This window comes from Chaetodon auriga, chromosome 13 (genome assembly GCF_051107435.1).
Source record: "Chaetodon auriga isolate fChaAug3 chromosome 13, fChaAug3.hap1, whole genome shotgun sequence".
NCBI lineage: Eukaryota > Metazoa > Chordata > Actinopteri > Chaetodontiformes > Chaetodontidae > Chaetodon > Chaetodon auriga.
Window position 1 is genome coordinate 5468299 of NC_135086.1, and position 24248 is coordinate 5492546.

Here is a 24248-nt window from a genome sequence, read left to right on the forward strand (position 1 = left end):
GTAGCAGCTCTGCGCTGCACAGACGTCATGTAGATGTAAGACAGCTCCATTTGTCCCTCAGCCTGAACTGCCTGGACACAGACATGCTTTTAGACCTCCTCTGTCATAATATCATAATGATTTAAAACACAGAAAACATGTGGGCTTGTCCTTTGATATTATATTTGATCAATATAGTTTTTTCAGAGTTAGCTGAGCTGGTACTTGACAGGACTTTTATCACAAGTAATTCAGTAATATGGAACAGAAACCTTCGTGTTTTACTGCCTTCTGATCTTTACTCAGCGGTATTTGCCGGCTGAAAATGGGACAAATCCCATAAATGACCTTTATAGTCAGGGAATATTTTCATCTTTTACAGAACTTGCTAATCAGCTGGGGTTAGCTAACATACACCTGTTTAATTTCTTTATGTTTAACAAATCACTTCCTCCACCGTTCCGGTTTCCCTGACCTTCCCTTTGACAGTCTCATTATTTCCATCGTACAGAACTTATTCAATCTGTTGATTCTGGCACTCTCATTTAAGTTTTGTGTGGAAAGAGGAACTTGATAGCAGAATCGAGCATGAAGCATGGGAACACATGCTCCAGGTAATGTTTTAAACGTGCAGTGAGGAACTCTTCGTCTCCCCCAGGCTTTAGCATACTCTTAATTGCTGTGGTCCAATCCACTGCTCCCGCCTTCAGCTCTGGGAAACCAATCATTGGCATAAAACACATCAATACTGGTGCACCAGCGTAGGAATATCATCAGACTCCTGATTTAAAAACTGTGAAATACGGAGAGGTTTACCCGGCCGCAGGCTTCATCAGCATTGTGTGAACGTGTTCGGCGTGGACTTCATTGTGATGGATGTTCATTTACATGCAACAGTCCTGCACTCCAGCTTTAGTTTACTGCTAAAATCTGTTTAAAAAGTATTACACGCATGCCAAATTGACAAAAATGTCTCCTAATCATGATGATGCTTTTATCAGATGGAAGAGCTCCCAAACCAACACACATGCTTGGGTCAGGTCTCCAATTACTCGACTGTTGGACCAAAATGTTTGAAATGTTTCAAAATGCTTTTAACGCAATTATCGATTTTAACCCCACAATTATTCCCAGCCCATTTGCAGCCATTCCCGATGATTATAATCTTTCTGTCATATTGCAGTGGGCCTCAGCTTTCACTGCAGTGAAGATGTCTGGACATCTTAGTACTTCGCCTCCTAAGTTTGGAGGGTGGATTTAGGATGCAGCCTGCTGAGCTGCCTCAAGTTTGGAAAAGAATTAGACACAAATAAAGGCTCCTGGAAAACTTTGCATTCATTTTGGAAACCCCCCAAAACACACATTTCAAAATGACTTATATTGAGGATCTGACTAAATACTGGTTTATTAATTTACTTAGTAATAGACTTCAGAAGGACTAAATATCATAAAATAATCAATTGTCTGTTTGCTTAAATGTTAATGGCTTTGGATAAGAAATACCGTGTTCATTAGCCGGTTAGCATTACACCAGCTAATGTTCTGAATTAATTTGTGTGCTGGCTTAGAAAACTTAAAAAGAGTGAAGGGTGAACAGAGGTACTTACATGCTAACAGCTAGCTCTTTGGACATTTCCCCACTGTGGGATTAATATGCCAAAATCTTATCGATAAATTGCTGATGTGATGGCCACGTTGGTGCCCCCATGTTTGGAAAGCACACTGTCAAAGTGCCCTCTGAGCTAATGTACGATAAAGATCCCTCTGAGGTGCCTTTTTAGTGGGGAAAATGTCACGTTGTGAACTAATGGGCGCTGTTAAAATGGAGAAAACTCGATGCAGTGCCATATATCTGCTCTACATGCTGGAGAGTTAGGTGCCTCTACGTGTCTCTAAATAGTTAAATAGTTAGTCGCTCATGTGTTTTTAATAGAGTTACACTTTAAATCAGAGTCACACATTGAAGCATTCAGACCTCATCCAGGCTTTGGAACCGTGTCACCCTGAATGCATCACGACTCTCTGCACTGGTGGCCGACCTCCTGCAGCCCCAGTCCGCCACTGATTTCACTGGTTTCAGCTCAGCTGCATAACTTTGCGCCTCAGTCTTTGCCTCTGGTGAATACTGAGGTGGCCATTATTTGATATTTGGATATCAAATGACGCAGAAACCCCCCCCACCGAACTTTTTCACCAGGGAAAAGCGTGAAGCACCGACATCCACAAGATGTGTGTTTTGAAATCTTAATAGAAATGTGAGCAATGTGTCGATTTTATTCCCATTTGCACAGATTGGAAACCGTTTTCCTCTTCATTTCTTTTTCTTCTTTGTTTAATGAATATGGCCATTGTCGCGGAAGGGTCGCCTCTAATGCGGTCCCTGCCTCCCTGATTCTTTCCGCTCGCGTCTTCCCCCTCCTTTTCCATGTATTATTCAAGTTGCGACCAAGGAGCTCTGCCGGCTGAGACTGAGTGCTTGTTGACGTCAGCAAACTTATCCAGCAGCTGTAGAGGAGGCGAGCTGAGGAGGAGGAGGAGGAGGAGGAGGAGAGGGAATGAAGACTGCTGGATGTGGAGCTCTGGCCGCGGAGCGCTGAGGACCGTGGGCTGCGTTTTTGCTTCCTCCGGGACTGTTCGGACTTCTTCTTCTTCTTCTTCCAGTGTAAGTCCGGGCGCTCCTCTCCTTCCTGTCAGGGGGCTGACGTTCCCTGACCGCTGATCGGAGTTCAGCTGTCGAGTTTCTCGGCCGCTGCCAACAATCTTTTGTGTGTCGGTGCAGCCGTGCTGGCCGAGCCGTAGATACGCTGTGCGCCGAAGTTGACACCGCTGCTGCGGAGTGCTGAGCGTAATGTTTTCATGGTTTAATCAGTTACGGAACATTGCTGCGTTTGTGTTTCCGTGTTAAATTCACTCCTGAGCTAACGGGAAACTTTGTTGCGCAAGTCCGTGCAAGGTGGACGGAGAGCGGTCGAGTGCGTCGCTCTCTGTCGGTAGAAAAGCTTTCAGTCGTTGAGACTTTTGAAGCAGAAATACGGTGGACACAGTGTCATCTGCGCAGTCTGCCCCCTGCTCATGTCAGTGGGCTGTTTGCTTTAGGCTGCAAAACAAACAAACAACAACAACAACAAACAAAACATGTCGTTTGGGTTTGCGCCTAAGATTTTCTTGCATTTCTGTGGTTAATGATGGAGGCGCAATAAGAAACGCTACTTCTGTCTGTGCCTGCAAACGAGAAGGCGCGACCCAGGACGACCCAGGCTGAGTTGCCTCATTTCAAACGCATCTATTGTTGGCAGTGATCAAATATAAAACATCTTCCGAGGCGCCGGTTCAGAGTTTTGCTCGTATTTGCTGTGTGTGCAGTGTGCGTGTGGAGCGCGCGCGTCGCTTTTATTGTGTTCCCAGACAGGAGAGGCATATTGACAGGAGTGACACTCAAGGATCTATTAAACTGGCTTTTACCTTTCATCCTCACTTGTCAGATAGACTGCCTACATTATTGTTTTCCATTGTGTGCTGTGAGATATTAATAACTTGCGCAACGGATCCACCCCTCACCTTGAGGATGGATCAGCATCTCATTATGAAGTACTTCTGGTTTCTGTCTCACACTTCTCATTTCATGGCTGTGGAGTCACCATTTTCTGTGGTTGTGAAACAGAAGGTTTTGCAGACTTGTTGAAGTCAGCAGTAACCGTTTGACAAATGTACGCCGTGTTTCCATCTCAGGCTGCCTTTGAACAGGTTGATGGTGTAATATCCACCGAGCAGGCTCTGGTTTTTCAGCCACTGGTGGCAGTCACTGATCAGCTACTCTCCAAGTGGCTCATATGCTCTGAAATTCAGCATGAATTAGTTTTCCACAAATTGCATTGCAGGACAGCAGTTCATCATAGTCTTCTGCCAGAGCTGAAACAAGGTGGAGATCAGATTTCAAGCCAAGTCAAATAAAGGTGGTGTAAATGAAATGACAGAGCCTCTGACCACCACCCTGTGTGTTTGACGAGTCCTCTGCTCACCACAGAGCGTGGTTGATATCTATCAGCAGTGTGATATTGACTTTTGTAAAGCAGCCTGCTGTCGTTTGGGTCCATCCAGGTGCATTTGAAATCTAACGCACTTCTTGATTCACAGAGCATGAACGGTGCCCCAGATCCTAACGCTGGGGACTGCTGGCAGTGTTTTAAAGCTGCAAATGCTCAAGAGGCAGAAAAAAATCTCCTGCAGAGTGCCTGTAATTCACTGTTGTTGGAGAATATGATAAACACAGAAAACACAGAGTCAGGTTTTGCAGTGCACTTTGAGATGGGGAAGCAGCAGCAGCGAGCACGCAGGTGGAAGGGGACATTTTTAATGTGTTTTAGGTCCCTCTGATGTCAATGAACCCTCTGAACTCTGAGCTTTCTTCAGGTCCCTCTCCTTTTATTACAGGCTGTAGGGGTGATGGCGCCATGTCGTAGCTTGGAATGTCATACTGTTATTTTCAGGCATTATTTGGCTTATTAGTAGTACTGTATAAGCTCAGTTCGACATGTGGTTAATCTGTATGTGAATGGATAGAGAGTCAGTGCACACAGGACATAAGAGTCATTTTGATGGGACATGCTGCTCCTCAGTGTTGTCAAAATGTGTATTTTTATGAAGAACCACGCAAACAAAAAGCTGATTTTCTGTGTTTTGTCACTCTTATTGTTTTCCTTTTCTTTTGAAATGAATGAAAGCTTTAGATGATGTAAACAGGAAGTGTAAGGTTGTCATGTAGCGAGCTTGTTTAGCCCCTGTTTCTTAACATTTTGGTCATTAGGTGCATCATTTGGATTTGATTTTTCAGCAGATTTATGGCGTTTATCCTCAGTGGACATCAGAGCTGGTACTGTAAAGAATAAGAGAGTAAGCTGTGAGTCCAGCAGACATGTTCAGATTTCAGCGTCAGTACATTAAACAGACAACATTAAACGTGTACACAGACACTGACTTTAAGCAAAACCTAGCAGGGACTCTGCCGGGAAGTCGCTTATTTGAGGTGTTGAACACAATCAGTCACCTGCTGCGCTGAATCAGACACATCCTGATGGCTTGTTTTCATTGTAGGTTCTAGATGATGGTTTAAACTGTGGCCTCGCTCATTAAATATGTGGCCTTTGCTGCTTGAGGCAGCACAAGCTTAAATAACCTTATATTTAGAGCAGAAGTGAGTGATTGATAAAGTGATCTATTTTGATTATCAGTTTGTCATTTCAGTCCTTTTCTAAGCAAAATTAGTGGAAAAAAAAGCCAAACATCTTCTTGTTCTAGCCTGTCAAGCTTTTCTTTGCCATTCATCAATAACTGAATATCATACAAAACTAGACATTTTAACATGTTACTAGACTACTAACGTTAACAGTTAAAATGTCTTCGACTGGTAGAGGCGTATTTTCCTGTCACGGCAGGGCGTCACTGTAAAAAACACTGTAGACACCTGGATACCAGGCAGTGTGGTTGAATGTGATTGGTTCGCGGTTTCCCTTTAACAACAGGTGCTGAAGTTGGAACGACAAGCGAATTGGAGTGCAGGTCAGTCACATTATGGCGGCGCAGATCCTTCTGTCCCATCTGGGACTCCTAAACTGTGACTTCTGTGTGCTGCGACATTCCTGATTCGTTTGGGTTACAAGATGAACAAGACACATGAAGTGTCTTTTGTTGATCAACATCATCAGCATCATCAAGACTAATCACGCCTGCTGAGTAGACTGACGGGTGTCATCTGCTTGTCTGTCAGACTCTTTGATAATGCAGAAAATGGCTGATTACCGTAATGAAAATGATCGATTGCGTCTGAGACATGATGACCTCTCTGCAGGTGAGGTTGGTAGTTCTGAAAATCTGCGTCTTGCTCCTGTAATGTTGACAGCTCTCGTGTTTACCGCTCACAGCCTGCCTTCAGAGGGTTCAGCCGACACTTCATCTATCAGCGCGAGATCACACAGTGACTGATAACATCATTACTATCAGCCCATGCTCCCCCTTCCTCACTGTCACCGAAATCTCTATTACAACAAGTTCATCTCTCCACCCAGAGCCGTTTGTTGTCGGATTGCTGGAAAGCTGAAGTGACTTCAGCCTCACGCGCTGTCGGAAACATCAAACAGCTTTTCATCCACTATGAGCATTGCAGCCGTTACCTCAGGAATCAAAATTGAGCAGGAAGATTACACGGATGCTTATTACTGGCTCAATTTTCTTATCGTCATCATGTCTGTGTCAAAACTAAATCCTTCTTACGGGCTAAAACCACACCAGTGACTTGCCTAAGTCAAGATAATTGATATTTTTGTCTTGCTGGTCTAAGGTGTTCACTCCCGCAAATGTCAAAGCCTTCTGTCTCGCCATCTCTGTGATTGGATTAATCCTCTCAGCATTTATTATACATCTCAATTAATCACGGGCTTTTGCAGATGAGACAGCTGAGGGAGCCTCGAGTCTGTGCGCGGCGCTGCCTGTTTTCCGTACACGTGTTTCGTTTCTTTTGTCTTGCTGTTTCTTGGAGAAGGCTGGTATTGTGTCGTGAAACAGAGGCTCCTCTCCAGCAGTAATGGATCCTCTTTGTTCTTCATATCATGTGTCATTCTGCAAGTAAGTTAAGACACACTAGGAGAAAAAAATAATAATCTAACGTACGTCCCAGGCACTTAAAAAGGTATATTTTACATTCAGTTCTTTGATGTTTGAACTGAAAATAGCACGTTGGTGCTAGTTTCTTCCACATAGATCATTTTAAAGGACCCACACTGTATTAACAGTGACGCTGAAATGGGCTTGGATGCTGCATTCACGGAACCCATTTTTTGGGGTGGGTTTGTGTTTGTATCTGTTTGGGCTCAGAGTTGTGGGGGCTGGGAACCTGTTCGGATGACACAATGATGGCCGCCCAGTGTGAATAAAAAGGTACCCTCAGGTGCTAATGTCTGGGAATCTTACAAAAACAAGTGAAAGAGGACGTTTCCAGCAAATCCAGCAAATTTAAGCCAAAGATTCATGAGGAGACCAGTCGAAAAGGACGTGGTGTGCAGCAAAGGAAAACCTACTCAACGACGTGGTTTATCGTTTCCATTGCAACAACGCTTTACTCGGAGTATCCTCTATAAAATTTCATCAGTATGGCTTTTACTGTGTCGACTCAGAAAGATTAGATTCTAAACACAGCGTTTTTTGTCTGGACACGCTGTTTACAGCAGTCGAACCTCCTCCTTAAAAAGCCAAATGAGTCAAGGGTAAATAAATCTGCCAAATAAGTGAAAGAAACAAGGCGCTGGTCCTAATGAAAACCCTCAGGGTGATAAATGAACCATCTCATTGGCCTTGCTCCTAAGATGCCACATTACAGACCGCAGTGGAAACGACTTTTTCTGTAAAATACTCAAGGTGTCCATACGAGAGCTCTCTCAGTAATGCAATACTTCTCCACCCATGGTTGCGATATGTTTTTAGAGTTATGATTTCTTCACAGTGCCCGCTTATGCAACATGCCGTGCCGGCCTCGTTGGTAGCACTTTGAAAGGTCAGCTGCAAATATAGTCGTAGTTGAAATGTGCTGGGTGGCAAACTGAATTGTCAGGGGTAAAGCGGACACAAAGGTAGGCAGCAGAAACATGCCATTGGAACCAGAAGGTCAGCCGGTGCAGATCTGTTCTGATCAGATGACCAAACCCTCACGTATGGGGAGACTGTGTGTAACTGTGCAGTACTCATCATTTTAAAAGAAATATCAGGGTGTACAACAAGATACCAAGTCATTTCATTTGTTAGATGTTTGTGCTTGGCCTCCGTGTGAGCGTGGCTCGTTGCCAAACCCCTGGGATTTCACTGTGGCCATATTCATGAACCGTGTTCAGTGACACGAGAAATCACTTTCCATACATTCTGTTGTCCCTGAGTGGAGGAAAAAGGCTGCTAAACATCGTCATGCTAAAACGTCTGAACTCAGGTTTGCTGGAGTCTTGTCACCCTGCATGTGACCGTCGAATTATTGTTGCACCTGCAGTTTTCATCGTTCAGCGATTGGTCGGTCGTGTTTCCCCACTGGCGTTTGATCCTTCAGAATGAATAGGTGCCAACAGCCTCATTACATCCTCGGAGGCTTTTAAGTTTTGTGTTCGCTCGTGCTTTTGCCTCTGCAGATGGTCAGCTGAGCTATGAGCATGCAGAGAGGCATTCATGCTTGAATGTGCTACCTGTTGCGGTATTCTCCGACACACCAGGGGGCGCAGGAACAACACATTCTGTGAAGAAGGCGACAAGTGTTAGCAGAAGGACCACAGGTCAAACACATTCTGATGTAGAGCTCTTTAATGTCGAGAGTGAGTTGTAATTAACTGTAAACTCGTATCTGTTCATAGACACGCAGTCCCTCCATAGACAGAAACAAACAGGTTGAGTCTGCTGGCAAAATATAACTCAAATGTAGAATTTAAGATTTCTTGTTTTTGAATCCTTACAAACAAATTGGCTTTTTATCAGTAACCATTCATTCATTACCTCTTAATTTATCGACTTTATCAGTATTTTGCGGCAGTCGTGTTTTCAGTTGTTATGAACTGATGTCACGCTCTACAGATGCCTGAATTCAACAGCGTGAGGACGAAAACAGAGAAAACAGAACAGAGGACTCTCAAACTTGGAATGAAAAGCCCCATGCGCTCATAAATGTCGAGTGTGAGATGAACATTTACAGATAATCTGAGGACTGCTCAGAGTTATTACATTAAGCATGAATCAATAGATTTTAATCAATTCATCATTTCCAATAACTGTCAAAGATAGAGACGAATGTCATTAATTATTTATCATTTTATCGTTTTTAGATAATTTGCCTGACACCAAAGTGATGAAATTCATTAGTCATTCCAGACAGTGTTAGAGGGCAGATAATGATTATTTTCATTGTGGATCGACTGATGATTTTCTCAATTACTTGGTTCATAACACGTCATAAAATAATGAAAGTAATGATGATGTTCACCAAAGGTTCCGAGAGCCAAAGGTGGCGTCTTAAGACCAACTTCAAACCAAGTTTTGAATAAAAGCAGCAAATCCTCACATTTCAGAAACAAACTGAAGAATGTTTGTGTCTTTTGCTTGAGACGGGACTTAGAGGATTTCTTGATTATCGTTGAAGATGAATTTTCTGACAGTTGCCTTCTGCTTGAGATTTCAAACTGGACGTAATTTGCAGCAATGTTTGATTTATGTGCAGTTCTCTGGAGTCAAAGTCCGACGTGAGTCAGCGTCTCTAATCTCTTCCCACAGCCCTTTAAGCTTTGGCTGCTATCACAGACAAAAGGTGAGCAAAGACAAAAAGGTGCTTTTGTATTCCTCACCGTCAGTTATCCGCTGACATTTGGAGGAAATGTATTTCACCGTCTCCAGAGTCGGTCAGATTGATCTTATGAGTAAATCACTGCTGAGACAAGGGAAGCTGACGATGGAAGAAAATGAGCAGGCGAGCTGATGAGCAGCGAGCTCCCATCAGCCTCATTATGTTATTGCTTTCAAACTGTGACTTTAGACTTCCTCTGATTTGAGGCAAATCACGGCCGCTGATTTGGTTTAATGTGTTGTTCGTTTTTGTCTCTGTGTGCGGCGCTGCACGCTGGGTGTCTGCCTCGCTCTCTTACACTTCCTTACCCGCCTTGCACGAATCCAGTGCATTTGTGATGCAAAAATTCCCCGAAAAACTGACATTCAATGTACATTTGCTGATGTTTATGTTTGTGTAGATACAGTGCAATGTTTAAACGTTGCAAGGTGAACCTGTGACCGTGTCTTCGTGTCATTGAAGGGTGGCCCACGGCTGAATGTCAATGAGCATAGCTTGTCATAATACATTTTGATTAATGGAAGTCTCTCTGCAATGTAATTTCCTGATGAATGTGTTATGGCTTTGTAAGAGATAAGCAAATGGGATGAGAAACATGGCTCCTCACAATTAGCGCTCATAGCTATCAAAATTTGATAGTTACGGTAACTATAAGTAGACACAGCGGATGCGTGGACTGAATGCTAAATCGGCTTGCTGTTTTGCATCATTCCTCGCACCTTCGTCCTTATCTTGACAGCGAGCTCCCATACATGTTCGCAGGACGTGACCTTTAATTTGTTGAGGAAATCCAACTTGTTAAACTCTCCACAGGGTGATGCATATTGTTCGCTTAGGATTAAATTTGTATTCCCTGCAGCTCTGTGCATGATCAAGACCCCGTGGCAGCTTATTTGACTCATGGCTTGCCCGTACAGTAGTGCAGAATGAGCTCTCCACTCAGACAAGAATGCCCAAATTCACTCTTTCACTTTGCTCAGACGTTCAGTGAAAACACTCGCTGGCTGAAAGAAAAGGTGCTGCCAAGTGAGTCACTGAAACCAATTAAAACAAAAGGGCAGCACAAAACACCTGAAAGACATCCAATGAGAAGGAGAGACAGCATGTTGTTGTCTTTACCCAGCTGTTAGCATACAGGGCAGGAGGCTAAAGCTTATGCCACAGCAGTAATACAGTACAGTACATATGGAAAGTACACTGTCTTCCTTCACTTTATGTGCATGGCTGTAGCAGCAGTGGAAAGAGTACCAGCATATCCTCCTCTAGTTACAGAACTGTTACAGTACTTAAATATTGGATAATACATAATGTGCTGTTAAAACTGTCCTTTCGACGCCAGGTCTGTTCAAATAAAAGTAAAAAGAAGTTGCTCTATTTGGAGACAGTATCACAGCTGTGTAACAGGGAGTATTACTCACTCCTGAAACCGCCGTCCTGCACTGGAGCTGTGCCAAGCCAGGACAGCAGGACAGGCCTCTCCGTTAACCCAGCTGTGCCTCACTTTGACCGGTCACTATGCTTATCAACGAATACGAAGTGTAACTGAATAAATCGAATACCAGCCCATATTGTCATAGTTTGTTTTTCAAATATCAGCATAGTATGAAAAATCCTAAAACAATCTGCCTCAAACAGTTTTCTTTACGGGGAGCTTTCAGCGCTGAGGTTACCGACCAACCGCTGGGCCCAGATGCATTAAATGAGTTAAACTGTCACAGTTATAAAACCTCACGCACACATGGATGTGCTTCATAAATCTCAGTCACTGTGAAACTGCCTGAGCCTCATTTCCGCTCCCACAGTTCGCCTTAAATGGCTGCGGAAACACCCTTAAAATCAGTTTGCATATGGATACTTGTGCCTGTTTCACCACTCATTAGGCGTGTCAGTGAGAAGAACAGCAAAGAAGAGCCTCCGACAGCAGCTGCCACCACACACTGCTAATTTTATGATAAGATTTATTCGAATTCATCACATGCACCTTTAAAGCATCATTGCAGGGGCTGATCACTGATTAGTTTATAGAGCTCCTGCTGAATCGGACTTTAATAATACTTTACTTTAATAATAAAGTGATCACTCACAAACAGTAAGGTTATAGATGCGCCTCTGAGTAACATTTTCCAGAACGCTGTGTAGACTGCAAGAATAATAACACAACCGGTGAAACAGCCAGCTGCAAGGTCTCTCACGCTATATTTCATGGCCACCTCCTCGTTATCACACGTGTGCACCTGGTTTGAGGCATGCATGCAGTGAGCGCATTCTTCTTTCATAAATACCAGTTTGTGTTGGGGAATGTCGTGTGCATGGTTTCTGTGTGTTTGTACAGTTTGTACTACATCTGGCCCCAGGCTGAAGTAGGCAACACATCAAAACGTGTACATCTTCTGTACTTTTTGTTGTCAGAGGGGCAGATTTAAATATTGCATGGCTGGAGTGCAGCAGCACGTGCTGCCACGGCGACGTGGAGAGATGAAGAGTCGCAGGTGACAGCTGCATAATGTGTTTTAAGCAAACATTGTACTGTGACATTTCAAAGCCTGGGCATCCCAAACATATAGAAATTTGACATATCCGGCCCCTCTGCGTGCTGCCCAGCATCGTGCTTAGTCACATTAGCGAGAAGCACAGTGTAGATGAAGGCTTCAGATATGTGCCATCACAGATTGTGTTCAGCATTTGTGAAGCTGACAAACGGCATTTAGAGCTGATGGCTCTGAGCAAATCAGGCAGGGAGACAGACTAACACTGTCGCTATTGGTGTTCCAATTTGGCTGAGGCTTTAGAACGAATGTCTACTTGATCCAGCACCTCCAAAGAAATCACTGGCATACGCCTGTCCAAGGCGTCCCCAGTTAATTCAAGAAGTCATCCCATTGTGGGCGAAAACAGACCGCTTTTTATGGCTCTTTTATTTCTTCATGAGTACCATTAATTTCAATGGGCTGGCCTCAGTGCTTTGCAGCTGGCATTTTTTTTATCCGCTTGAGACAACATGACTGCATTATCCTCCTCCTGGTAATGAATTGGCAGGAGTTATGTGTGTTTTATTGGAATTGTTTAGCACTTTAGTTGGGAGGCTGATTTCTCTGCTCACTCTCAGAGCATACTGCATATCTCATCCTCGCAGGCCTGAATGGCTATTTATGTGTGGTAGATGTTTTGCCAAGGCTGAAGTAAACTACTTATCCTTCTCAAGCACATTATTTATTTTCTTCCACACTATCAGCCTGGAAGCTTCCTCCATAAAGATCATTCACATTAAAACTAATTAGATTTATTTGGGCTCATTACAATGCCGCCTCCCTGTGCAAACAGTCAGGATTTCAGTGTCGTTCTGTTGCTGCTGTTTGGGCTCTAAGTCGACTACAGCATAAACCCTTTTTATCTCTTTGACATATACTCAGCTGTCTTAGTTTTGTCACTTTCCAAAATTATTGTGGTTCGTTCACAGAAACAGAAAAAGCAGGGAATCATTTAATGATGTCGACCTGTGCGCAGTTTTCCTCTGCATGCAGTGAAATAACAGTAAACAGAATGTTCCTTCTATGTTGTAAGAGGCTTCCTCAGTTATTTTTCTTTCCTTCAGTCCCTTCACTTGTACATATTCTATAGACTCAGAAGATTTGCCAACAAACCACCAACAACCTTCTATGTGGATTTTTGATGAAATCCATCCTCTTCTCTCATTAGACACTTCTTCTCTCTCATGCTTTTACATAATCAAGTATCTAAAGCCAAGGAGCACAAAAAAGAAAGGTTTCAGATTTAGATATGGCCAGTTTTAACTAGGTGGTGGTAGTATAAATACTGTTTTCTAAAGTGGTTTATCGACCCCCCGATCAGGTCAGCAGAACTGACCGTTGGCCACCAATTTGACTTTGATTGCTCAAGTCATACATGAGCAGAACTTCTAAAAGCTTTCCAAAGGAAACTGGACTTTTTTGTGGTTCTGGATGTTTCATGTCTCACCCAAGAGGCTTCTTCAGTTCTAGCTGACTGGTGGGGAGTCCCAGGCATTTGTCCTCGTGCAGGATGATTGGACAGCACTCAGAAGCACCATGACCTGGATGAATCATTACAGAGATCAACTTCTCATTCTCGTGATGCACAAAGCCTTCGTGCCAGAAGGCCTTTCTAAGAGGTGGTTAATGTTGTGAAGCAGTTTGTTCGGTTTAAGCATCAAAACTACGTGGTTAGGTTTAGGAAAAGATTGTTTTCCTCCTTGTTTTCTTGCCTTGCATGAAGGTTGGTCTCCTGGGTGAAAGTTATGCGTTGGACCCATCCATCCTCCTCGCCTTCCTCCATTTGGGGATGCCTCACCTTGCTCCGAGCGTCTGATATTGCCGTGGATGGATTTAGATTGGAGTTAGTTGAAAGCCTGGTGTGTCCCATACAGACACTAAAGGGTACCTGGTGCATCAGTATGAGACGCTGAGGGGTCTGACAAAGCGTCGGCCCTGGGAATGAGACCGGGCTGCAAACACTAATGCATTTACACATCTAACAGACACAGAGCAACACAAGTACTCATTTGATCTTGTTTTTGGCTCTTAGTCAAATTTTAACTCTCCCTTTAGTTCTGTTTTTGTCTCCCAAGGGAAATATCTGGCTCTTTAGCCGCTAAATGCTCCGCTTTGTCATCCAGGTAGTTGCTAACTGTCTGTCTACTGCTGGGTGCTGAGCAGGTAGCGTACAGTGGGTTTGTAGAACTTTTTCTTCCCGTTGATAACGGCTGTCTGATTTGGCTGGAAATGACAGTGATGAGAGCAGTGAGAGTGAACCAAACCGGTAAAAGCTGTGCGCCATAAAACTAAAACAGAGCTGAAAGACATTTTAAAGGTCCGTTGAGCTGATGGAAGCTGCAGTTGCTTGATATTTCCCTGTGGGCTTGTCACAATGAATGACACCTTTAACATTTCACAAAAAGCTTCTGTTCTGGACATTTTTGATGCTGATGTGCTGTCATAGCAATCTACCACATCGTGTTTTGTAGAGGCAGACTTAATGATAACAATACAACAATATACTGCATTAAAACATCAATATAATCAGCGTGAAAAAGGATAGCAGAAGTAAAACAGCATGGCCTCCCATTACCTTATTAACTGCAAGTTAACTCTGCAATCACAAATGAAATCAAATACACGATTTAATAAGAATGCAAGAGTATAAATATTTAAAAGTAATATTTTGATTGGGAGTAATCACCAAGTGAAATGCAAATATCAGGTCTGCCCTCTAACCACAGTTCAGAGGCAAGAGCCCCCACAAGCAGTTTTCAGACTCATCCAGAGGAACGCGATGATGATGATGTGGCACCTGAATCAGGTTTAAGTTTGCTTTTTAGGATAATGGACAACGTACCTCGTGCCTCAAGGCGGCGTGTCAGAAGGCCCATTTTAATTCCCCGCAGACCACCAAAGAGAACAGCATCCCCTGATTTAAATGGAGATGGCTTTCAGTCTCTTGGGTTTTTTTTTTGCTGTATCCAGCTCTCCTGCCTGGTCGCTGGTTGCTTGGAAAGCTTTTCTGTCAGTATGGCCAAAAATGAGGCCAGTGAGGAAATCTAGTGTGTAATTGCGGCACTAACAGCAGTCCGGGTTAGCTCTTTGTGCAGGAGCAGAGATACCGACCTGGAGGGCGACTCCTCAGACTGTTGATGTGAGCTTGACTGGATAGAGACTTTGTGGCCCGCCGCCACCGCCGCCTAGACCGTTCTCCCGAGAGAATTATAAAAATGAAATTTGTGACTGAATTATGTGCTTTGCCTCACTCGCACTCATGACTCCAGATATAATTACTTCTCCCCTGTTCGATTCTGTCTCCATCTTGAGTCAGTACTCATCAAATTTAAGCTCCTGTTTTTTTCTATGAGGGGAGATTGTGCTGCCAACTGTGCATCAGCCATAACAATCTGTACCATGCAGCGATGTCAGATCACACTTCCAGACTGGCCTTTGCATGGTTGTGTCTGATATAGGCCCACTGTTAGCAGCTGATGGTGTGTTAACAGCAATAAACCCAGGTCAGATGACAGATAACATGCAAGCTTACCATACATGTTACATGGCAGCTTTTTGGCATCACTGACCTTCTCATTAGTGGACGACTCGCTCCGCCTCCTGAGCTACATCCTTACTGTTTTCATGATTCGACGGCTGTAATTTTAAAGATAAGTTTTATTGATCCTTAGGTGGCAGAAGTCGCATGTTCATGTTTCTGCAAACCTCCAGATCTCGTTGTACAAACGCCACTCGCATTTTCAGTGTCTGGCTGCAGGTGAAAATCAAGACTGTAAAACTCAAATCCATTATATTCACTTAGATAGACATGTTTGACAAAATCAATAAGTCAGTACGTGTTTATCCATTCATAACATGATCAGGCTGCAGTAAATACGCGGCTCTTCATGAATAGGTAAAACCTGACCTGCAGAAGTGACGGCTCGGCTCAACCTCAGTCTGTCCACACGGCATCAGTATGCTTCAAACAAAGGGCTCGTCAGATGTTTGACCGCTGTCTGAATCCTCCTCACACAGCTTTCTGATAACAAGACTGGCAGAGCTGCATCCGACAATCTCCATAACTTTACAAAATCAATCATCCAACAAGTAGCAGACTTCACACAGCGATTGGCCGGAGGTGCAGAGGTGAGACAGCAGACAGGGTTTAAACTTCTTTTTCTTCTCTTTTCTTTCATTATTCACATATTGACTTTGGTCACTGTCGGTTTGTACAAATGTGTGCGACACTACATCTTTGAGGAAAGACCGTTTGACCATTTTTGAGCAGTCGTCCCTCTGTGGCACAGGCTTCTCACCCTGCCGTCATTAAAAACCAGCTTGCCTTCAGACGAACTTGGACGACACGTATGAACAGGCTGGCTTTGCCTTTACGCTTCATTTGGTTTGTGTTGTTCATTACATTGAGGTTATGTCTTACTGTCTTGTCTTACTGCCGTCCAATCCGCTCACTGTGGATTGGACCCATCGGCACATGTGCAGGCACTCTGTGAACATCAGTGAAGGGCCTTGTTAAAGGTCAAAGGGCATTGTTTTATATTGATTGTAGGTAGATTGCTTTAACACACACACACACACACACACATTATGCAAAGTCATCAGCAGTTATAAATATAATAATATTTGAGTCTTACCATTGCTGTTTGCAGCATGCCAAGTAGGTTAGCCCAGCTGAAGAGACCAAACCCAACCCGAACCCCAACACCATCTCTGAATTTCTGACCCGTTGGGTCCTGGCAGGCTCGGGTCGGGTATCCCCCCTTTAATTGGCATCCGGCACGCATCGATTCACTGTTACTTTGAATTTGTGATTACCTACTGGCAGAGCAGTCTGTTTCATGGAATGAACAAAGGCCGGCAGTAGCAAATGGAGCTCTCACAGCTTTTGTCTTTTTATAATGGGCTGTCATTTACCGGAAGCAGCCCGCTCTTTAATCACTTTAGAAACCCAAAACACTGCTTGAAAACTTCCCTTGTTGTGAGGAATTAGAAGTCAGAAGCTGCAGACACTTAGCTGAGGTCCGGTCGCAGTAATGCCACGACTACAAAACATGAGGGAACAGTCGCGTTCTGCAGCCCTGCTCTGAGTGCAAACACCTTCTGTCACTTCAAGATGCATCGTTACAGCCCGTGTGAAGACGGGGAATGCCCTCCAGACTGATGTTTGTCTTCACTGACAGTTTCTCATAATAGGCCTATATTAAGATTCTACCTGCACAGTTTACAGGCTTTAGCCTCTCCAGCTCGTCCTCACACAAACGCTGTGTATTCAGACCTCTGTCATCTTCACAAACCTCACTTTTTTTCCCATCCTCATCTCGACCTTTAAAAGCCGATGTCCTAACTTTGTCATTGGTTTCAGCGGCCGGGCTCGTATCCTCTCCCCTCCCAGGCTTCTCTCTCCTTCCATGCTTTGCTGTTTCGCCCCTGATTGTGTCCCCTTCATCTGTCACGGCGCTCTCGCTGTCTTAGGCGAACCGACAGTGATGGATGCTAATCACTTTGCCCGTGTGCCCATCCACCCCGCCGCCCAGTCAACAAGCTGAGCCCAGGCTTCCCCTCTCCGAGCCGGTGAATAAATGAGCTGCTCTCCTCCTTTCTAACATCCCTGTTAGTGATAAACCTGCACCACATTAGTGCTGAGCTGAGATACGGTATTTTTTGCTCTTTACGTACACGTGCATGAAGATGCAAATGTGTTTCTACTGTTTTCTAATTCACAGCCTTTTAACTCCTCAAACTAAAAATCCATATCAGAAACCTTGTTTTCTTCCGCTTGCTCTCTGATATGAAATACTCAGTGAACTTTCATTGGCCTCTAATCCGCTTTGCTATTTATAAAGTGTTAGTAAAGTGCAGGAAACACTTTACAGAATCTCAAAACTATCCAATGCCGATGTTTTCGTGGTTGGAAACCATTTCTCTCCTTAGATAAAAGATGAGGTGCTGGCTCGATGAGGTCTCTTGACAAAGCCACCTTAAAATAACCACTTTGATGGCGGCCGGCCTCATGTCGTGTTTGTTTGCACAGATGGCTTTGTTGCGTGTATTGCTGTGGTTTGTTGCTTGTGAAGGTGGCTGGGAATAATCCTGGGCGTCTGATTATGCTTAATGTTTCACAAACTATAAAAACAGGATCCACCTCACACCAATTCACAAAGCTGTTGGTGACATCAAAGGTACAAAATGAAGGATTTTCCTAAAAAACAATGTACAGCCCAACTTTGACAAACAGCAGCCTTTAGCTTTGAGCTGTTGTGGTTTGAAGTACATGAGTTCTGATGTGGCACGCAGTATCATAAACAGATTTCTGAAATGTTGAGGTTAACATTTGCTTTGTGGTTTTCTCATAATACGTTTTGGCAAGAAGCCTAGAACAGCAGTGATAGAAGGAAGCTTCTCTCACACTAAACAGTGCTTTTTGTCTGATAAGTGCTCCTCTTGTCCTGGTTTGGAATTCAGAAATCCATTTTCAGTAATGAGCTGCTGGGCTCCTTTGTCGGGAAATATTTCAGGCAATTAAATATTAATGAAAATCACCCACATGGCAGCATTTGAAGGAGAGCATCAACCCTGTCAAGCTGAGGACTGAGTGGTCGAGACTTCCAGAAACCGAAAGAAAAACCAGGGCAGCAGGATTTCTCTTAGTCTTAAAGGCAAAAATAGTTTCCAGAGCGGTGGTGAGCTCCAAACCCTTTGACCTTTATTGTTTTGGGTTGTCTAGCAAACCAAATTATAAAATGTACAACTGCAAGTGACAATTATTTTTTCAACAATTAATCTGCAGATTTCTAAATGAGAAATTCATGAATTGTTTGTTCTATAAAATGAGCAGAAAGCTGAAAAGTGCCAAGATAATGTCTTCATAATTGCCTTATGTCGTCAAACCAACAATCGAAGCTGATAGATGACAATAAAAGCATCAAATCCTCACAAATAAACTGGAATATTAGATTTTTTTTTTTTCTGGAAAAATAACAGAATAGTTGTCGCATTGTGGCTTTTTTTTCCCCTCTCCTTTTGTTTTGTTTTGTTGGGGAAGCTGAGGACAATACAAGTCTCCAAAGCAGAGCTCTGCCTTTAAAAAGCAGTTGACCTGTCAGCAGTGGATCATGGGATAGCGAAGGCTGTACAGTCATTATGTCCCCCACATTTGGACAAATGAAGGCCATTTGTTCGGGGTTGTGGTCAGCTGTGACATGTTTGGTGTGGAAATGCGAAGGATCTGTGAGCTCGGGCTTGTGTGCTGTCCCTCTTCAGGAGCCTGAGCTGGTAAATCTGGACTTCTGATGGCGAGCAGGTTCACAGTGAAGGCAGCGAAGTGTCTTGACCTGAAACGTACCTCGCACCAGAGCTTCACGTTGAGTCAGAAGGCAGCGTTCTTGTGGAAAGCTGCCACTGTTATTCATTTCTGAAGGCTGATTCATTTGGCCTCAAAACGACAAGAGATGAATTATAGCAGCGCTGTCAGAGAGTCCATTCATTCACATGGGGACAAAGACATAAACATTTTAAAGAGAAGGTAGTTTAAAGTCGCTATTTGAACCAATTATTCTCAGAAACGCGCTCAATTATCTGTCTCATCTCCCACATACCTGCCAACAGCGCACCACAGACAACTCATGCTGACTTCAAGTGTCTCACCTGATGAAATGCAGACGTCCTTTGCGAGAAAAGTGAGGGCAAACGCTTCTTCTCATCATGCCATCAAACCAGAGATAAGTTGCTGCTTTATTGTCGAGTGTTTATACATTCATAGAGAAGCACGTGCAAATAAGTGCTCACCTGAGGGGCCCAGCAGGGGGGCCGCATTTACTGCGAGGGCACAGAACCTGTTAATGTTGTTTCAGTCTTCTGATGGCAGCTACTGTACACTGTAAGTGGGACAGCTGTCCTTCACTGACTATTGCAAGGTTATCTGGAGTGTGATAAATACTGTGGATGATAGTGAATGATGTCGCTGGCCCACCCACAATATGCTTAATGCTTGCACGCACGAGATAAAATATGCAAGACGTGTCTTTCCAAGTGGAAGCTTAGAGCTGGTTCAACAGGGGAAGAATGATTTTCACCTGGTTTACACGCTCTTACTCTGTCCCGCCGGGAGTTTGAGCTCTGCGCAGGAACTGAGGAATCCTGAACTCTGAGCTGAACTGCTAAATCAAGATGAGCTGGAAGAGGTCTGAAGATGTGTTTCGCTTGCTTAGTTACCCCCCAAGGCTCCTTCCTGTCACAGCTACCCTGTGCACTGACAGAGAAGGATAGCCCCTTGGCAGATTGTTTTGGCCACTGGCCCATACATGCATTGAACTTTAAAACTGGCACGAGCTCCGCCTTTGTTTGTGTGAGTGGAATCCACTCCGGTGAAGTTCGGTGCAGGAGTCGCCCACGGAGGCCAGAAATATGCTCAAACCGATAATATGAGCGTCTCAGTTGCGTCATTGTGTCGGTCTGTTTAGACAGGTTAATTGTAGTTAAAACCTTTTATGCGCCTGAACGTTCAGAAACTAATCACATCTGATCCGAACTGCAAACTGCTGTCGCCGTCAGTAAGTGTGTAATTAGCCTTTAGTGCCTCAAACAGAGAAAATGACTGGAATGCTGGAGAAGCTGCAGGTGGGGTTGAGGGCGCAGAGGAGGAGCTGGTGGAGGAAAAAAGGTGCCATGTTGGTCTCATCACACTTAGAGTCCATTTACACCTGGTGCTAAAATGCAAACGGTATCCAGACACATTTTCCAGACAAGAAAAACACGTTAATGCCAGGTGTAAATGCAGCGACATCAGAATGTGACCAAGTCTGTCTGACCACTTCTGGAGCTCATCTGGCCCCCCTTTATGATCAGATCTGAGGCAGAGGTAAACATAATTCACACAATGTGCTGCCGTCTGCACACAACAGGACACTGACGCAGATATTTGTTTTTAGCTAACATAGAATACTCAGAAGGCTGTTGTCCAAATTTAGAGAGCGAACAAGCAGGAAGACCGAAAGAAAGGCCTGGAATTTCTGCTTAGATGTGTTATTCTGTGCCACGAAAGCACCAACAGGTGTGTTATTCAACAGGTGGGCAGTGAAGGATACACAATAAGAAATCACTGAGTGTGCCATGATGTGCCCTGCGCTCATCTGTGCAGCGTGTCATTATCCAGTCACAGAGCAGCCTGCAACACACCGGGACTAACTGACACAACGTTTTTAGTGTTTTTGAGACAAAGAAAGAAAAACCTGAATGTATTACATTTGCTGAATTTGCAAGAGGGGACAAATGATTAAGAATTTTTCATAGACAGTTTATCACAAAGTCTCTAAAGTTTCCCCAAACTCAGCAACTCACAAAACGCTTTGACTTTTTAATGGAGTCTGGGGCTGATTTGTCAGCACCTGAAATTACTCACCCACAGGTTTTGCTCTGGAGGATTTGTGTGTGTGTTTGTTTGCGGTTCAGCTGGCCTCGGTCAAACAGATACACAGACCCGCAGCTCTTTATTCACCCAGGACACCGTTCTCTCAGTGAGGACCACGAGAGCCAATTAAAAACACCAGGAGGAAACCCAAAGGCAGGATCAGATCGTTTATTATCCGGATCGCAAATGTGGATACGGATCACATTTTATTGCCAGCTGTAAAAGAGGTGTTAGCGTTATGTAAACATGATGCAGAGAAGAATTAAGCTACATGTTAATATAATGTAAAGGCAGAAGATTACACACCTGCTCAGGGCACATTTCAGACAGAGCACTCCATTGCTTTAGTGTCGGCTAATGCCACTCCATAGACTCAAACAGCCCCCAGAGACAATGAGATAATGGAAGCCTTATGGGCTTTGCATTTGCAGGAAATGTGACACAGAGCCTGTTTTGCCTTGTTTTTTTTTTTTTTTTTACTGCTTTAGCACACAGATGCCTGAAAGGTTATTAACTACTGAATATGTGTGATTCAGGCGTCTCTGCTATAATCAGTGGTTTTCTGTTTAATGATGAGTTCACAGCTGATGTTAAGAAGAAGTTGTTATTAGATGAAACAGTTGTGATGTGGATTTCAGGTCGTCTCGCACACCCCCTCTTCCACGCAGCGTCACCATCATACACTGTAATCCATCTTATTGTCCTCTGTCCCACTTCTGAGTCTCCAAACAGTCGTGTCAGTTGCCTCGCGTAGCTTCCCATTGTCATCCATCTTTAGGGGGGCACACTTTACACTCCTGCTCTCTCCAACAGCATCAGCGATGGAGATAATGAGAACCTGTGACTCTCCATCACGGTGGCGTACACCTGTCGTGCAGCACGTTCCTGTCAAATTCAAAATCAAAAATGAAGCCGGCCGTCAACTCGTCACAGCTGCTGCGATGCCCTTTGACCTTTCCCAGACTGAAAAGGTCGCTTTTCCCCAAACGGATTCGGAACGCTCTGAGTAAAAGGCAGTTTAACCTCAAGAGGAAGCAGTAAGTGTGAATGTGAAAGTCTTCTGAGTGAATAATGCCAGGGTGTTAAAAATTAAGCTCAGCCTCTCTGTGACACTGTGCTCATTCGACTCGCTGAAGTGTACTTTTAACTTTTCTGACAAGTTCAAAGCGCTGAGTTGAGTCCAAGTGCTCATGTTTGGTTTCTAAAATAGAAAGAATGAATAAATGTATAGTTCCTTCCACTTCAAGATTTAGGCTGTTCTGATCAAATCTGACATTTCTCCCTGAGTGTTTCCTGGAAGGCAGATGCCATCAGCAGACCTGTCTGACTCCTCACCTGGGCCTCACTAACTCTGAGCGTCCTGACAGGTTTGGGAACTGATCAGATCTTCCACTTTCACATTGCACCACATTGGGATTATGCAGCGATCAGCTATTCATCGACTCTGACTCTTCTCTGGTCCTAAAGGACAGGATTAATAAAACAATAATTACTCAACAAAACATTCTTGAAACAAGTCTAAAAACTTGTCAGGCTGGGAGTTTGTTGCAGAAGAGTGCTTCAAAGGAATGTTCTGAGCCGAGATGAGAGGATTTTCAGGAAGCAGGGTTGACCAAAGTGGAGCCCCTGTGGTGCTGGATTGGCAACTGGGCCCCAGGAGTCATGTGGGGAAACAGAGAGATTTTGACTTAAAGGCAGCCAAAGTCTAAGTGAAGCGTTTTTCAGTCCATTCAGGAGGAAAGAACTTGTAAACGTAGAGGCAGCAGTTTGTATGTGAGCATGACCGCGAGCAGGCAACGCTGAACTTTATGTATATAGTGTTTTGTTTCAAGGGAAATGCAGCTTCACAGAAAAACAAAGAAAGTAAGGAGTGTGTTTTTTTTGTGTGTGAACTGAAACTAAATACACTAAAACAACAAATCCACCGCAACACAAAGTAAATCAAAGTGCAGGAGGAGAAGAAAGTCTGAAATTTAGCTTTGCTTTTAAACTCAGAGCATTAGAGCAAGTCTGATCCATGTTTAATGAACGTGGTGCACATCTATTCTGGGATCATTACAACTAAAAGCAGCTTCATCAGCCTTTGACGAAACCCTCTGAACACCCAGAATCTCCCGTGACAGAATGACTGAATCATTTCTGAGAGGCCAATCAGAGCGGCTGTGGCTCGAGGCTTTTTGGACAATAAATCCAATTTTGTAATCAGTTCTGAAATCTGATCTGAGGCCAGGTTCAGCGACCTCAGGTGCAGTCTGAATAAACTCGTCACCCAGACTTTTGGGTGAGAGCGCACTAACCTAATCTAACAGATTAGAGATGACTGCAGGTTCACATTTTTTTTGCTCTGCATCGTCTGGGAAGGGCTAAAATCCTCACGGCTCAGTCCTCTGAGCGAAAACTGGCAAAGATAAACTAAAGAAATTTTCTCAGAATTGTCTCAGCAGGGGTCTCAAAATCCTGCCGGAGCTCCACAGATTGAGCCTTTAGTCGTTAGCACCTACGTGGACAATCACATCGCGGCTAGTTGGATGGATTTTGCGAGCATCATAATCAGCCTGAACAGCCAATCAGCAGCGACTCACGTAACCGCTCTGTCAATGCAACCTTCAGTCGATATAAGCAATCACTGTTGAAGAACTGTGCTGATTTATGAGCTGTTATTTCTCTACATGGACTTGCAGCAACCTGCATCGCTGCGTCGGTCTCATCCACACGTTGCCGTGTTCATGGTGGTTGTTATTTGACTGCATATTTTGTTTTTATTTTCAGAAGAATATGACATCCCCATTCTCAATCCCCCCGACAAAGCTCTGGTTTTTCCAACCAGATCGTTCATGAGTGAGACTGTCAGCATCAGTCATTTCAGCAAGCGCCTCAAAAACAACATATGTTCATGTTGAAGTGACAAAGCCCTTCGACGGCGGCAGTTCTGATCAGAGCAAAGCCGAGCATTAAGATACTGTATGTGTCACTA

At 44.0% G+C, this 24248-nt stretch overlaps 1 protein-coding gene across 4 annotated transcripts in view; it reads left to right on the forward strand.

Annotated features, from left to right (window-relative positions):
* Positions 1–2358: 2358 nt before the first annotated feature.
* The window catches only part of gulp1a (GULP PTB domain containing engulfment adaptor 1a), a 67452-nt gene continuing 45562 nt past the window's right edge, over positions 2359–24248 (forward strand). The window contains exon 1 of one of the 4 annotated variants that reach the window (XM_076747470.1): positions 2359–2641. The gene's annotated coding sequence lies outside the window, so the exon portion shown is untranslated. The remainder of the gene's footprint in view (positions 2642–24248) is intronic. The other 3 variants (XM_076747469.1, XM_076747475.1, XM_076747474.1) reach the window with 3 other exon arrangements.